Genomic DNA, 18,018 nt, shown 5'->3' with positions numbered 1-18,018 from the left:
TTATAGAAGAAGGTACAATATTTTAATTTGTTAACAGATAATCAAATATACAGTGAAGTCATGATTAAACCAGATGCATTAACCTTTTGTACATAAGTAATTTGTAGAATTAGACTGTAATATGATCTGTCATAAGTTATTCATTCCTGCAATCTTATATAACATTAGTACAAATTATTTTAATATAAAAAAACTTTTAGTACAGAAATTATATAGATACTTAAATAAATGTAAACCATGCTGAAGTCAAAAGGGCTTACTTTGTGGTAATTACAGTTATTTTTCCTCTAAAACTGACCCTTATTTTAAAATAATTCAAGCAATAATTACCAGAAATGATAGCTACACCAATATATGGGTTCTATAAAATCTGTCAATCTGGAAATCACAGTAAGAATTTCAATAATTTATTTAATATAAAATATTATATATTAAATGCATATTTGTATGCAAGATTATTTTCATATTTATTATTATTATTATTATACAATTGTATCACAGCGGCCAGTTGTTTTACCGGATTTGGCATTGGTTACTAGTCGGGTCCCACCCAGGGGCCAAAGACGTCATAACGTATTTTCGTAATATGCGTGCAGATCCAAGCAGTGTGGCTTTTTGCATTTGACTGATGGTGATTTTGTCAATTTTTAACTGTTTTAAATGTTATTCCAGTGCTTTTGGAATAGCACCCAGTATGCCAATTACCACTGGAATTACACCTGCTGGTTTGTGCCATAGTCGTTGGATTTCGATTTTTAAGTCCTGGTATTTTGCGATTTTTTCATGTTCCTTCTCGGAGACCCTGCTATCACCTGGTATTAAGATGTCTATGATTGTGACCTTATTTTTCTCAACCAGTGTGATGTCTGGTGTATTATGCGCCAGTATTTTGTCCGTTTGTATACCGAAATCCCACAAGATCTTGACCATCTGATTTTCGGTGACTTTGTCAGGCTGATGTTCCCACTAGTTTGTTGCTGTTTTAATATTATAATTTTTGCACAAATTCCAATGGATCATTTGTGCTACTCAATTGTGCTGCATTTTTTTACAGCAGCTGAGTATGTGATCAACAGTTTCATCAGCTTCTTTGCAAAGTCTGCATTTGGCATCATCAGAGGATTTTTCGATTTTGGCCTTAGTGGCATTTGTGCGGATAGCTTGTTCTTGTGCAGCCAGGATTAGTGACTCTGTTTCTTTCTTTAATGTACCTTTTGCTAACCATAACCAAGTTTGTTCACTGTCCACTTTATCTTTTATTTTTTCCAGAAATTGGCCATGCAGTGCTTTGTTCTGCCAACTCTCCATTCTTGATTTTATCATATCTTTTCTGTATTCTTGTTTTGTCTGTTGGGCCTTCAGTAGATTTTTTGTTCTTTACTTCGATTAATAGAAGTTCTTGACTTTCTTTTAAATAATCAGCCAGTGCATGTTTTTCTTCTTCAACTGTTTGCTTCACTTGTAATAATCCTCTGCCACCTGATTTTCGGGGCAGGTATAATCTATCAGTATCACCACGTGGATGTAAACTGTAGTGCATTGTCATTAGTTTCCTGGTTTTTCGGTCCAAAATGTCAAATCAGCTTGTGTCCAGTTAACTATACCAGCTGTGTATCTTATAACTGGTATTTATGGCCTTGATTGTATTTCCACCATTCAATTTAGATTTCAAAATTTTCCTAACTCTGTTGGTGTACTCTCGCCTGACAATAGTTTTTACTTCTCCATGCTTGATGTTATCCAACTTCAGAATGCCTAAGTATTTGTAGGCTTCATTTTCATTGCATTTAATTAGTTGGCCATTGGGCATTTCAATTCCCTCAGATGCAGTGATTTTGCCCCTTTTTATGGATACAGTGGCACATTTTTCCATGCCAAACTGCATTGAAATATCGGTGCTGAATACTCGGACTGTGTTTATCAATGACTGGATTTCTATTTTGGACTTTCCATTTCAAATCATCCATATATAGTAAATGCAAAATTTTTTCAGCTTCTTTGGCTGTTTGGTAGCCTAATTTCATTTTTTTTAAGATTACTGATAGTGGGATCATTGCGATGATGAAGAGAAGAGTGAAAGTGAATCACCCCAGAAAATTGCTCGCTTGATATTAACCATTCCGTAGATCTCATTTCCTACTACCAACTCAGTTCTCCATTGTTTCATCGCCTTTTCAGTAAAGGATATAATATTTTTGCTAATGCCAGTTATTTCTAAGCATTTTATGATCCAACTATGTGGCAGTGAGTCAAATGCCTTTTTGTAATCAATCCAGACCATATTCAAGTTCGTTTTTCTGTTCTTACAATTTTCTAATATCATTTTATCAATTAGGAGCTGTTCTTTTGTGCTCCTGCTTCTTCTTTTGTTGCCTTTTTACTCTACTGGCAAGATGTTGTTTGTTACCAAATAATCCATCATGTTACCTGCAATAATGCCTGTGAGTAATTTGAAGGTTGTCGGCAAGCATATTATTGGTCTGTAGTTTTCAGGTGTTGTTCCTTTAGTTGCATCTTTCTGAATCAAGTATGTTTTTCCAGTTGTCAACCATTCATCAATTTGGCCCTTTTGTAAAATTTCATTCAGTTGCCTGGTCAATATTGCATGTAAACTGGTCAGATATTTGAGCCAGAAACCATGTAATTGGTCCTTTCCAGGTGATGTCCAATTCTTTACCTTTTTTACTCAATTTTTGACCATCTCGGTTGTTATTTCTAATACTTGCATTTGTTTGTTGCCAATGCTTTTCTCAAAGTCATGAATCCACTTTGCTTCCTTATTGTAGTCCTTTGCATTTTCCCACAATTCTTTCCAGAATTCAACTGTGGCCTGCTTTTCTGGTTTTTCACTTTTGGTGTCACGATTCACATTAAGACTTTGATAAAAACGCTGTTGGTCTGATTGAAATTGCTGATTTTGTTTATATTGGATGATTTGTGCCTCATATCTTTCAATTTTTCTAGCTGTTGCTGTTATCTGCTGTTTTACAATCTCTACAGCTTCATTGATGTTTCTTGTATCCAATCTATATCTTCTGATTAGCAAATCTATGATTTTGTTGTTTTTAAGCCGTTGCTCATGCATGTTCTTTAAGTTACTAGCATCTGCCCTTAATTTTTTGACTTTTAGTTCTAATCAGATTTTCCACTTTGGCTTTGATGCTTTTTCTGTTGTGTGACTAGGTACTTTGATTTTAATGCCTAGTTCGTTAGTGACCATTACAGCTGCGCTGTACATTAACTGGTTCATTTCCAAGATGGATCCCGATTCAATTGTTGAAAGTACTGCATTAACCATTTTCATGATAGTGGCCAAAATTTTCTTAGGCACAGTTTTTAGTGAGGGTAAACGTTGCCTTTCCTCATTAAGCAGAAAATGCTCTATGATCTTATCCTTCAATTCTTTTTGTTTTTGAGTCAGTTCATCAGTTGGTTCAGTGATAACTGGTTGTAGTGGTGGTGGTGTTATTTCCTCCCCGACAGCTTCTTCTGGGAGTTCTACTACAATGTCTTTAGTTGTGTCTTGAATATCAGTTATTTCCGCTTGTGATATTGTTTTTTGGGTTTTGCAATTTGCCTGAATTTCCTCTAGTTCAACTTCACTAAACACTTTATTCTGTATAATAAATCGCCTTTGATCTGCTAGTCGTTGTTCACTAACATTTGAATCTGGGTATTGTTGTTTCCATAATTCATACATTCGCTTTAAATAACTTCTTTTTTCTGGCTCTGAGTTGTAGTAACAGGCCATTATGGCGCGGGTTTCATCTGCACTATATTTTTGTCATTTTTTTGGCTGGTCCACTTGTAGCCCACTTGTCGACGGATGTCCAGGGACCCCAACATTCACCGCGGCCCTTGTTAACCTGCGCGACGACCGATGCGGTATGGAATTCTTATTCATTTTTTTCACCATATTGTATGGGTTGGCGGGGTTTTTTTATGGGACCAGATGCCAACCTGACTCCAACCCTCCTCCTTTCTCATCCGGGCTTGGGACCGGCAACGGCAGAGTAGTAGTAGTAGTAGTAGTAGTAGTAGTAGTAGTAGTAGTAGTAGTAGTAGTTGTTGTTGTTATTATTATTATTATACAATTGTATCACAGTGGCCAGTTGTTTTGCTGGATTTGGCATTGGTTACTAGTCGGGCCCCACCCAGGGGCCTAGGACGTCGTAACGTATTTTCGTAATATACGTGCAGATCCAAGCAGTGCAGCTTTTTGCATTTGACTGATGGTGATTTTGTCAATTTTTAACTGTTTTAAATGTAATTCCAGTGCTTTTGGAATAGCACCCAGTGTGCCAATTACCACTGGAATTACCACTGCTGGTTTGTGCCATAGTCGTTGAATTTCGATTTTTAAGTCCTGGTATCTTGCGATTTTTTCATGTTCCTTCTCGGCGACCCTGCTATCACCTGGTATTGCGATGTCTATGATTGTGACCTTATTTTTCTCAACCATGTCTGGTGTATTATGCGCCAGTATTTTGTCGGTTTGTATACGGAAATCCCACAAGATCTTGACCATCTGATTTTCTGTGACTTTTTCAGGCTGATGTTCCCACCAGTTTGTTGCTGTTTTAATATTATAATTTTTGCACAAATTCCAATGGATCATTTGTGCTACTGAATTGTGCCGCAATTTATAATCAGTTTGCGTGATTTTTTTACAGCAGCTGAGTATGTGATCAACAGTTTCGTCAGCTTCTTTGCAAAGTCTGCATTTGGCATCATCAGAGGATTTTTTGATTTTGGCCTTAATGGCATTTGTGCGGATAGCTTGTTCTTGCGCATCCAGGATTAGTGACTCTGTTTCTTTCTTTAATGTACCTGTTTTTAACCATAACCAAGTTTGTTCCCTGTCCACTTTATCTTTTATTTTTTCCAGAAATTGACCATGCAGTGCTTTGTTCTGCCAACTCTCCATTCTTGATTTTATCACATCTTTTCTGTATTCTTGTTTTGTCTGTTGGGCCTTCAGTAGATTTTTGTTCTTTACTTCGATTAATAGATGTTCTTGACTTTCTTTTAAATAATCAGCCAGTGCATGTTTTTCTTCTTCAACTGTTTGCTTCACTTGTAATAATCCTCTGCCACCTGATTTTCGGGGCAGATATAGTCTATCAGTATCACCACGTGGATGTAAACTGTAGTGCATTGTCATTAGTTTCCTGGTTTTTCCGTCCAAAAGGTCCAAATCAGCTTGTGTCCAGTTAACTATGCCAGCTGTGTATCTTATAACTGGTATTGCCCAGGTATTTATGGCCTTGATTGTATTTCCATCATTCAATTTAGATTTCAAAATTTTCCTAACTCTGTTGGTGTACTCTCGTCTGACAATAGTTTTTACTTCTCCATGCTTGATGTTATCCAACTGCAGAATGCCTAAGTATTTGTAGGCTTCATTTTCTTTGCATTTAATTAGTTGGCCATTGGGCATTTCAATTCCCTCAGATGCAGTGATTTTGCCTCTTTTTATGGATACAGTGGTGCATTTTTCCATGCCAAACTGCATTGAAATATCGGTGCTGAATACTCGGACTGTATTTGTCAATGATTGGATTTCTATTTCTGACTTTCCGTAGAGTTTCAAATCATCCATATATAGTAAATGCGAAATTTTTTCAGCTTTTTTGGCTGTTTGGTAGCCTAATTTCATTTTTTTTAAGATTACTGATAGTGGGATCATTGCGATGATGAAGAGAAGAGGTGAAAGTGAATCACCCTGGAAAATTCCTCGCTTGATATTAACCATTCCGTAGCTCTCATTCCCTACTGCCAACTCAGTTCTCCATTGTTTCATTGCCTTTTCAGTAAAGGATGTAATATTTTTGCTAATGCCAGTTGTTTCTAAGCATTTTATGATCCAACTATGTGGCAGTGAGTCAAATGCCTTTTTGTAATCAATCCAGACCATATTCAAGTTCGTTTTTCTGTTCTTACAATTTTCTAATATCATTTTATCAATTAGAAGCTGATCTTTTGTGCCCCTGCTCCTTCTTTTGTTGCCTTTTTGCTCTACTGGCAAGATGTTGTTTGTTTCCAAATAATCCATCATGTTATCTGCAATAATGCCTGTGAGTAATTTGAAGGTTGTTGGCAAGCATGTTATTGGTCTGTAGTTTTCAGGTGTTGTTCCTTTAGTTGCATCTTTCTGAATCAAGTATGTTTTTCCAGTTGTCAACCATTCATCAATTTGGCCCTTTTGTAAAATTTCATTCAGTTGCCTGGCCAATATTGCATGTAAACTGGTCAGATATTTGAGCCAGAAACCATGTAATTGGTCCTTTCCAGGTGATGTCCAATTCTTTACCTTTTTAACTCGATTTTTGACCATCTCAGTTGTTATTTCTAATACTTGCATTTGTTTGTTGCCAATGCTTTTCTCAAAGTCATGTATCCACTTTGCTTCCTTGTTGTAGTCCTTTGCATTTTCCCACAATTCTTTCCAGAATTCAACTGTGGCCTGTTTTTCTGGTTTTTCACTTTTGGTGTCACCATTTACATTAAGACTTTGATAAAAACGCTGTTGGTCTGATCGAAATTGCTGATTTTGTTTATATTGGATGATTCGTGCCTCATATCTTTCAATTTTTCTAGCTGTTGCTGTTATCTGCTGTTTTACAATCTCTACAGCTTCATTGATGTTTCTTGTATCCAATCTGTATCTCCTGATTAGCCGATCTATGATTTTGTTGTTTTTAAGCCGTTGCTCATGCATGTTCTTTAAGTTACTAGCATCTGCCCTTAATTTTTTTATTTTTTGTTCTAAACGGATTTTCCACTTTGGCTTTGATGCTTTTTCTGTTGTATGACTAGGTACTTTAATTTTAATGCCTAGTTCATTAGTGACTATTACAGCTGCGCTGTACATTAACTGGTTTGTTTCCAAGATGGATCCTGGTTCAATTGTTGAAAACACTGCATTAACCATTTTCATGATAGGGGCCAAAATTTTCTTCGGCACAGTTTTTAGTGATGGTAAACGTTGCCTTTCCTCATTAAGCAGAAAATGCTCATGATCTTATCCTTCAATTCTTTTTGTTTTTGAGTTAGTTCATCAGTTGGTTCAGTGATAACTGGTTCTAGTGGTGGTGATGTTATTTCCTCCCCAAGAGCTTCTTCTGGGAGTTCTACTATAATGTCTTTAGTTGTGTCTTGAATATCAGTTATTTCCGCTTGTGATATTGTTTTTTGGGTTTTGCAATTTGCCTGAATTTCCTCATGTTCAACTTCACTAAACACTTTATTCCATATAATAAATCGCCTTTGATCTGCTAGTCGTTGTTCACTAACATTTGAATCTGGATATTGTTGTTTCCATAATTCATACATTCGCTTTAAATAGCCTCTTTTTTCTGGCTCTGAGTTGTAGTAACAGGCCATTATGGCACGGTTTTCATCTGCACTATATTTTGTCGTTTTGTTGGCTGGTCCACTTGTAGCCCACTTGTCAACGGATGTCCAGGGACCCCAACATCCGCCGCGGCCCTTGTTAACCCGCGCGACGACCGATGCGGTATGGAATTCTTATTTGTTTTTTTCACCATATTGTATGGGTTGGCGGGGTTTTTTTTACGGGACCAGATGCCAACCTGATCCCAACCTTCCTCCTTTCTCATCCGGGCTTGGGACCGGCAATGGCGGAGTTGTTGTTGTTGTTGTTGTTGTTATTATTATTATTATTATTATTATTATTTGCAGCCATGAGTGAAAGCAGCATCCATTTTGGTGCCATATTGCTCCTTTGCAGGGAAAAAAACTTTCTACTGTTTTGAGGAAAGTATTTATACAAATTTACTCAATAACTTACTGGACATTTTATCATGACTGCTAGTTCAGAGAACATGTCTTTCAGTTAGAATTATATTCCTGTGCCAGTAGGTGATTTGTACAGTTGCTGCATGTGCCCTCCCAGTCCCCCAAAAGAGCATTTTGTCAATTTACAAAAATCACCTGTTTGAAAGTGATGCTGGGGATAATAGTGTACTTTCAAAAGGAAATAAGATAGGAAATGTGGCAAATGTCTTTGTCTGCATGCGTGCATGTATGCATGACAAGTTTGGAAAAAAAGTAAACTAGACTTTGCAGAGATAATTTAGGGCTATGCATAGGAACTTGGCCTATAACTCTGTTGCCTGCTTCTCTACATGCATTGTGCTTGAAGCATTGAGTTGCTACCTTTTTCACTCCATAAATGAAATATAGTACATTGTGAGTCATTTGGACATGTATAACTGCAATCATTTGTAACAGAAATTATTCAGTAACAGTGTGAAATTGAAATCATTTAAAGTAAGGGTGGGGGAGAACTTGCAGTGAAATTATATTTTCAGCACAATAACATGTTAAAAACATAAATACAAAAAGTTGAGCTTGAATCCTGTTTATAGAAGGAGGCTATTTTATGTTCAGCATTAATGTGATCTTGATTTTAAAATTATATTTAAAATGATCCTCTGCCTGATAATGGAATTGCTGTGCAAATATTGCAAATTACATAAAATTAGAGCTATTATACAGACTGTATGCTTCTGGATTAATCTACGCAGGATTTAGTATCCATGTAAATCAGAGCAGATTCTGCCCTCTGGTGCCCTAAGGGCTGCTTTGCTAGAATAGCACCCAGGAATTCACTGATATAAAGAATAAAAGATAATGCCAAGAGTAGCAGAAACTATGAGTTCCATTTACGGATAACATTTTCTACACAAGCCTTGTCAGAATGAAGGGAAACTGTACAAGAGCATAGAAGAACAGTATTCTCCTTTTCTTTAATAAGACTCATAGATGTATCACACTAGTAGATCTAATTATACAAATGTAAAAAGTGTTGCTCTGTATGTGTATGTGTGTGTAAGCTTCCCAAGAAAGCTTTTTAGCATGCATTTTGGCAAATATAACCTGTGTATGGCCAATACAAGTGAGCAAACTATATCTATTAGCAATAATTTAGTAGGCACTGTCAAAAGTCCAAGAAAAAGTATATTGCACAAAACCAACCAGGTTGGCATGGAGAAGAATAAAAGTCCAAATTAGTTTATAATTGCTCCATCTTCTGATTTTTATTCCAGCATGATTAATAAAAATAACTATTAAAATCTCTCTTATTTTAGACAGCGTGGAAAATGCTTTATTGTACCACTAAATTATCCTTTTGTTGAATTTTTAATAATGTCCATGCTCGGGGTAATGCATAACATGTAGTAAGCAAGTACTGGTGAATCATCCTCTTTTAAAAAAAAACATTTGAAACCTTGGGAGGGGGAAAGAGAAAAAAATAGTGAAATTGTTAAGTGGAGATTTTTTACTTTCCTTTTTCCTGCGAGAAAGCCTCTGTTCATTTAAAATTAAGGCTGTGAAAGAAATAAGCACCACTGCATAGATTTTTTTTCTAATGATATCAGGTTTTAAAAAATCCAGTTAGGATATAAATGACATTTTTGTGTTGCATTACACAATTTTCCACTGGTGATTGCTAAACCATCTTCAGGTTCTGTTTAAAATCTTTCCCTAGCTTGTTAGGAATTGTATTTCCTTCTTCTGGTTTTATTCTTCAAGGCAAATAAAATAATACAGCCCTAGAAACAATTCTGAATTGTTTGTCCTCCATCCCCTCCCCCATCCATTTCTTTCCCTCCACTTCTACTTATATCAGTTGAGCCCAAGTTGAAACACAGCTTTGCCTTAAAAAAGTGTCTAAGACACAAGTTCAGTGACAGCCAATTATAAAATGACAGTAGCATTATAAGCAAAACTACATGCAAAAGCAGATATCCCAGCCTTTTTATATCTACAATTTATTACTTTGAAGTGTGTGTGTGTGTGGGAGGAAGGGGGTCAGTTAGAATTCTTCCTTTAAATTAATCTGTGCAGGTTACAAGTGCTTTGGATAAACAACAACACAAATCCATACTCATTTTTGTCCCGTGACAGCCTAAAGCAGCAATATGTTAAACTTAGCTGCTTTTCTTCATGTCAAGGAGAGTTAGAGCCTACAACAAGTCTGCATTTCACCAGATGCAGGAGCCAGAACAAAAGGACTTAATGAAATGATCTGTTTACAAAAACGGTAAGTGCAGGTCTGCATTAAATTCTTTTTAAATGTGGGTTTCAGAACATTCTCTTATAGTCTTTCTGATATCTTTCTAAATGAACTGGGTTTTAATGGGTTTTTTTTTAATTGGAAAAATATTTTTAACATCTTTCATTGTCATGTCCCAGAAGTCATACTCCCACCAACTTTCATATAGCATTTCTAAATAGTCAGGAAAAGATAAATCAAAGGCTGAACTGTAACCTTACACTTATATACTTGTTAAATGACTTTTTTACAGTCTGTTATTGCTAGAAATTGGATTGCTTTTAAACTAATGTTGTCTGGCGGGCAAAAGTGAGTGAAACCGCAAAGCCTGGAGGAACACTAATTACTTGTTTTAATTAGCAGCAACTTTCACTAGAGTATAATCTCCCTACAGGCCACTTTTCAGTAGGTGTGGAAAAAATGATGTAGAAACAAACCAATAATCTCTTATTTGCCCCTAAATGAGAGCTATACTTATTTTTTTTCCTAGTGTAGACATATAATTTTGTACAAGCTGCCAAACCCTTAGGGAACAAGGCCTACAATGTCGGCTGTTCAATTCAAAGATCTTTAGCAATCAATTGCACAATAGAGCTCCTTATTTTATACTGCTACATCATAAAAGTGCTCCTTTTGTTACATTTCCATCCTTTATAGGATCTTAATCCTTTTCTTTTCAGGCCCGTTTACAGGAAAATTCCACAGGGATATCCTATTTGCCACAAGGACTAAACTGGTCCACTCAGAAGGCAGCATGTCAAGGTTTGAGTTTCTTCCCACCCTCCTGCCACCCTCTAGACGACATTAAATTGCACTGTTCATTCCTTTCACCATAGAAGAACCGCCTTGGTGATGATAGGCAAAGAAACATTCCATTACATTGTCTTATGATGCCACTGTAGTGTCTAGCAGCTCTTATCACTCCCTAGTTACAAGCTCAGCTATGGGATTCAGCTTGCCATAACCTCCGAAATAAAAATGCTGCAGAACCTCCGATTTGCAGCAGGAATGCATTTTATTTTATGAAAATTCTCACTAAAGAAATCTGCAGTTTTGCCACTGTGGACTAAATAAATTTACTTATTTTATGAATGAGTAAATTTATTTACTTCACAATGGCAAAGATGTAGATTTTCTTTAGTGAGAATGTATGGTCTTGTACTACCATTCTTAACCCAATGTATCATTAGCCATTACTAACCCAATATATATTAGATTTTAATGTTATTGATATCAGCTAAATTTAAAATAAGAATAGAGTTGAAAGATACCTTTCTACCTCTTAAATTATATATATTAAAACACAAACAATAACATTGTGTTATTATTAAAGTGCATTACTATTACCTTAAAGCCATAACTTTTTAAACAATGGTTCCAAAAATAACTGAGCTTTCTATGTACGCAGTTCACAACACTTTTTAAAAGTATATCTGAAAATAGAAAAAGAACCCCAAAATTACATTTAACATCCCCTTTGTAACTTCCTCTCGTTTTACTAATAATGTAAAACACTTTTTTATTGTAGATTCATTTCCGAGCAATGTTCAAAGGATTAGACCGCATAAGGATTCATTGATAACTTCTGGGGAAATAATATGCAGTCAAGGATTGAGTTTTTTTCAAAGTTTCATATGTACGAAAATCCTGTTTACATTTGCTCGGAAACAAATTCTATTCCCTGTCCCGTTTCTATACCCAGAATGGGAATTTAATTCTAGAAATTTTCAGTATCCTAATTAACTGCATACATAGAAAGTTCAGTTATTTTTAGAACCAATGTTAAAACAGTTATGATTTTTATAGTCATGCACTTTAATAATTATACAATGTTATTGTTTGTATTCATATATATGTGTGTGTGTGTGTGTGTGTGTGTGTGTGTTATACACACACACACATACACTATTTTACTTTGTTATTCTAATAACCATACTTATATTCTCAAAAATCTGTGTGAAAAATTTCAGGAACAGTTTGCCTTGATTTGTTAGCTCAGAGCACTTTTATGGAGTTTGGCAGTATATTGCAATGTACTCTTTGTACTATATGGTAAACATGAAGGGAAAATGCTATTTCTGTGCAAAACAAGAACAACTGAAGAAGACATTATAGAGCTTTGAGACGACAAAATACAGAAAAAGCTTTTTTTCCTAGTTGCTGTGTGTTGTTGCTAAACAATATTATTTTTGTCAAAACACAAAGTTTGGAAATAGTGATAAGTCATTGAAAAAAAAAGTGATCCAGACTGAAGAAATTAAAATGCTTGGTGGCTGATATATCCGTTGCTTAATGTTTCAAATGAATTGAAGCTGAAAGGCAAAGTTATAGTTCCCAAAATGTGTGAAGAAAATTTATGTAAAGCTGGATACATGGTTTTTAGGAGGGTTTACATTTTGGTGTGGCCTTGCTAGCAATCTCTGCTTCCTTCCCCTCCCATCTTCCTCACCTTCTGTTCTGGCTCCAGCTAGCTGGCTGCCTGGAGAAGTGAAGCAAGACAGCAGAGGTTTGAATGGAAAAAGTAAACATTTACAACAAAGGATATAATTGAAAAGGGTTTTGTGAACAAGGGGCAGTGTCAGTAGAAAGAATGGTAGAGGGCGGAGCTGCGTGGAGCTCTTTTGTTTCGGCTCACAGTGGTGCAGCCAATAATATTGCATTGTGAACTATGCCGAAGTCTACCATCAAAGAAACAAGCTAATAGCCACCTCCTGACAAGACATCTAAACTACATATGACTAAAATGTTTATAGCTAATATGCTTTCTTATTATGAAATAAACCCACTCTCATTTTCAGATCTCTTTTTTTCTTTCATGCTCACTAAAAGAAATATACAGTCTTCCTGATTTTTTTAATAAACCTTATTGATAACCATCAAGCTGCTCTTTTCTACCAATAGCTTATGACTATCAGTGCTTTACTATTTGGGAATAGCAATTCTTATCCATTGAAGTTGTCATGTTTCTTATGAACTACAGTTGCCATTAGTATACAGCATTTCTTTTTCTCACTGGAACAAATCAAATGCTGATGATATGTTTACATGAGTAATCTTAGCTATGAATGATAGTCTTATTGCTACAGAAAAATAAATCTATTCATCACTCCTGAACTGAAATGCAACCATATTAATTACATAAATGATGGTTTTAAGATAAAAAGGTACTTTTCCCCTTGTTGTTGAGGCAGAGAATTGTTCTAACTACTCAAAACCACATTTGTAGAAACAGCATCCTAGCAATAAAAAAGAATTCAAAAGTACTCATTTATGACTAATGGAACTAGTATATTTCATCAAATATGTTGATTTATAATACAATTCTCAAGGTGGAAACAGGTCCAAATCAATCAAGAGAGGTCATGGTTATTTTCAGTTTGCTATATCGTGAATTACATTAAGATTCGTATTTAAAAGTATGCACTTCAGAAGTCCATGAAAGATAATCCTTTCAGAAATACTTAGTCTACAATTTGTTTGTAGGAGAGCGAGAGAAAGTAAAGAGGAGAGAGAGGGAGGGAGGGAGGGAGGGAGGGAGGGAGGGAGGGAGGGAGGGAGGGAGAGAGAGAGAGAGAGAGAGAGAGAGAGAGAGAGAGAGAGAGAGAGAGAGAGAGAGAGAGAGAGAGAGAGAGAGAGAGAGATTGAGATTTGCAGCAGTGGCCAAAACTCAAAGACAATACTCTAATAGTTTGTGAGTTTTTAGTATAGATGTCTAGAGGTCAAGGTACTCTAGTAAACTGTAGAAGAGATTTGTTCACAATTTTCAGCAAGTGCTGACTGTGGTTGGCTTATTTCTTGCTACCATAAATGAACTAGTTCTTATCATTAATATTTCATGGGGAGGAGCCATAGCTCAAGGGTGCAAGACATGCTTTGCATGCAGAAGTCTCCACCTTTAATGTCAGGCATTTCTAGTTAAAAGATAGAAGATGACCGTGGAAAAATCCTCTCTTGGAGGGATGATGTCAGGCAACAGCAAATAATATTATGGGAGTCAACCCAATCAGGATAAAGAGACTTCACTCTTTAAGTAGTCTGAAACATATCTCCTTTAGTGGATTCTTCTGCTGGTTTTATACACGTAAATGTAGGTAGCCCATATGAATCCAAAAAGTTAAACTGGCATTACATATCCAGCCTAGAATTTATACTCGTAGAATAGCAATGGCAAGTCCTGGTATGCCAGCAGCCTTATCATTAACATTATGTTGCTGTTGATGGAGAGATATGTTACAACTCATGCACCTTATAGCACATACATATTTTGTTGAGGAGAAGCCCAATGTCTTCTGTACATATTTTCCATCTAATTTATTTTACTACTTAACTACAATTAATAAATTATCATAGCAGGATGGATTCATCCAGTTTGCTTTTATTACTAGCTGATAACACGGCATTGCTCGAGTATTTATTTATAGGAGGAAAATGTCCGGACCAAATGTAATTTCTAATGTTGGATTTTCCTCCTTACCAGAGGGAGCTCCCCTGCAAATCTACTGCGCTGTACAGTAGAAGCCATTTTACGGCAGTAAAGTAGAAGCCATTACCCCCACAGTATTTTTTTCCAGAGAGTATATAGATTATTTTGATGGGAATTGGAGATCAACAAAAACATTTCTTCTTGCATTTTGACATGCTTTAGTCTGCTTAAATAATTGTAATGTCTATATCTTATTCCACCTTACTTTATGTCAATATTATCAAAGTATATTTTATAACTATAGTTGCAATGTTATGTCTCTAGTAGAGATGGGTATGATAATGAATTCTGTTAATATGTTGTTTGAAATCTCTGGCACATTGCCTATATTGTATAAGAATTGTGTTTTTTTGCAGATTCACTATACAGAATCAGAAAAGAAACCACCTCTCAAATGATACTAAATTTAAATATTAGAGAAACATTAAACAATATTAACTTTGCACTGGTTTAAACATAAAATGAATTCAGCTTCTTACACACGACTGCAGATGAGATTCATATGAAGCATCTTCTCCAAGTAAGGACAAATAGAATACTTCTCATCAGCTGCTGCCTATTTCCATCTAAACAAAGTGAACTAAAAAACTTAAAAGTATTTGAGAGATGTATGACATTGCACATTCAAATAAATAAATACCACAATGCATCTTTTAATCTTCTAAAAGATAAACCACTGCTAGTTAACTAACAACCATCTGCTAGCTGCAAGTTTCTAACACCTCCTGACCTATGACATTTATGACAAATTACATATCGAAGTGCAAGAGACGGCTTGTTAAAATGAAGCCCAAGGCCCACAAGTTCATGATCATTCTTGGCTTTAAAAGCATGGGTTAAACATGAACAAGAAACAGTTTGGACAGGAAACAGACATGGCAATGGCTAAAAGGAAATGAAATCCTAATCCTCTAACCCTTTGACTTTTTGCAGCTTGCTGTGTGCAGCAATGTGCTTTCGACCATTAAACTACCTTAACCTTCTGAAGAGCCAAATCAGTTCAAATTGCCTGCAAATTTGCACATTACCACACCAGACTTGGCCAATTCCCAATCGAAAATTGCACTGAGGATGAGCATTTAATGTAATAATTTTAACAAACAAAATACATTTCTTGTTTTCCTTATCCGTACACACAGCTAAAAGGACATTGTATACAAGCAACGTGAAGCAATAGTTTTCAGAGTCATAAAGAGAATGAGGAAAATACACGCAACTGAAATGCACTGGGGTTATAACATCTCAGGGCTTATTGTAGCTCCACTTCTTTCTAAACTGCCCGATACATTGTAAAATAGATTTAAATGTATTTCCCTCCTGTTAAGTCTTCAGAATAGTTATTATGACATTCACAACTGTTTTTGGATTTGGTGAGACCTTAACATAGGTTCTGTTTGTTGAAATGTTATCAATATCAGTGGGTAGTCCTATCAACCTTTATGCCTTTTTGCTGAATATAGGATATACTGACTCTTGGACTTACTCAAGGATGCCACCTTTGAATGCCAAACATAATCACTTGGCCTTTGAATGGGGTATATTTTTTTCAAAAAGAGCCTGTCTCTAAGTTAAGCAGAAAAATAACCAGTACAATTTCAGATTTTGCTTTGGAAGTTTCTTGGAATGGAGACCATACAGGTAATCCTAGACTTACGACCACTACCTTCATGACTTTTCAAAATTACAATGACTTCCCAGAGCCAACTTACAACCCAGTTTTGGAATTATAACAACTGCACATACGTACATAACACCCAACAATTTCATGGTTGCTTTTTGGGAACCCGGCAACTGGCTCATCTTTATGGCTGTTTCCCTTATCTTGTGATCACATGACTGCAATTTTCACCATTTGCTGGCATTCACTTCTGGTTATTGGCAAAAACACCCATTGAGGAAAATGAACAACCACAGCAGTCACTTAATGAACATTGTGAAAATATCATAACTTTGAATCCAATCGTGTGATGCCTTGACTTATGACTGTAATGACTTCCGACTGTAATTCCAGGCTCAGTAATGGTTGTAAGTTGAGGACCTGTAAACTGATATGTATTGAGATCACGTAGTTATCAAATGTTATACTAATGAACAAGGTAGGCAAGGAGTTCAGCCATGCCCTTGTGAATGGTGTAATTCTGAATATTTTTGTAATTTGCACAACCCAGGTGTCTGCACATGTTGATAAAAATAATGTACATCTGTGCCCAATGAGTAAAGAACAGATGGCACCTGTTATCAGTGAAGGGTAATTCATATGGAGGCTCACCATCTCAGTAAGAAACATGCAGCTGGCTAACTATAAGAGAATATATGAGGTTACCAATTTTATTTTTCAAATCTGCATGGATATTACAGTGCAGTCATATGACATTATTGGAATAACTTACAAAATGAATATATTAATAACCGGTATATATGAGATGGAAAAGTATACATCAGACACATATACTTAGGAAAAGTGAATGCAAAGTTGTGCATATCTAAAGAAATGTACACAATGGCCATAAGAATTTTCATTCAAACTACAATTTCATAGGTATTTTCCTTTCCATTTAAAGAATGGAAGGTCTTTTGAAAATTAAAAGCCACCCCAATAATTCTCTAGGATATTTTTATTTAATTATTAAATGAATTTATATGACCATTCAACTCACACATGATATCTTACTTTATTCTGTCTATCACTGAAAGCATCTCCTTATTTAAAAAATAATATAACTTCTGAGATACCAGCACATGATGACTTCTAAGCGTGCTTTTTCTCAATACATGTTCTCAGCACTGTAAATGTTTTCTTTCAAGATTTTGAAAGTCTGAATAGAATTGAGAGGAAGTAGTGGTAATAATTTAGCTGTTATAAGTTTAAAGATCAAGGTTTATTTTTCACATCCCAAAGCATTTTAATTCATTGATGTGTAGTGCTTTGGAACTCAAATTCTCTAAATTGTCTGTAATGATGTTATGGAAATGTATTACAGAAGTAATGTCATTTCAAAACAATTATCCTTCCTATAGTATGTTAAAGTTGATTTAAGAAAGTGGCACTATAATCTTTCATGCTAGTTAAAACGTATTTATCATTTTTCACTTGCCATTTCTTTTCCTTTTCCTTTTTAAAAGTTCTTCATAATTATTTCAAAAGAAAAGTAATGGACCAAAACATCCATGCTACTGCTTTCTCAAAAGTTTGCATTCAGCAACAGATTCTATAAAGCAACCTAATAGTTCTTTCCTTAGTTTTATAGTTGCAGTTATAGTTAAACTGTTGGTGGCGGGCATATTTTATGATGGGTTCATCAAAGCTTCATAGTTTCACCAGGTTCTGAAAACCATTAGCCTCACAATAGAAACAAACATTTGCAATGTTGGATAGTGCATAGTAGAAAATTCAGGATTAACATCAACAGAAAAAAAAAAAAGCAGAATCTGCCAAAACTGAAATTAACTG

The sequence above is a fragment of the Thamnophis sirtalis genome, unplaced genomic scaffold, assembly GCF_051295495.1.
Source record: "Thamnophis sirtalis isolate CommonGarterSnake01/CBP01778 unplaced genomic scaffold, rThaSir2_p1.2 scaffold_5, whole genome shotgun sequence".
Classification (NCBI taxonomy): Eukaryota; Metazoa; Chordata; class Lepidosauria; order Squamata; family Natricidae; genus Thamnophis; species Thamnophis sirtalis.
This window is presented reverse-complemented; position numbering follows the sequence as displayed.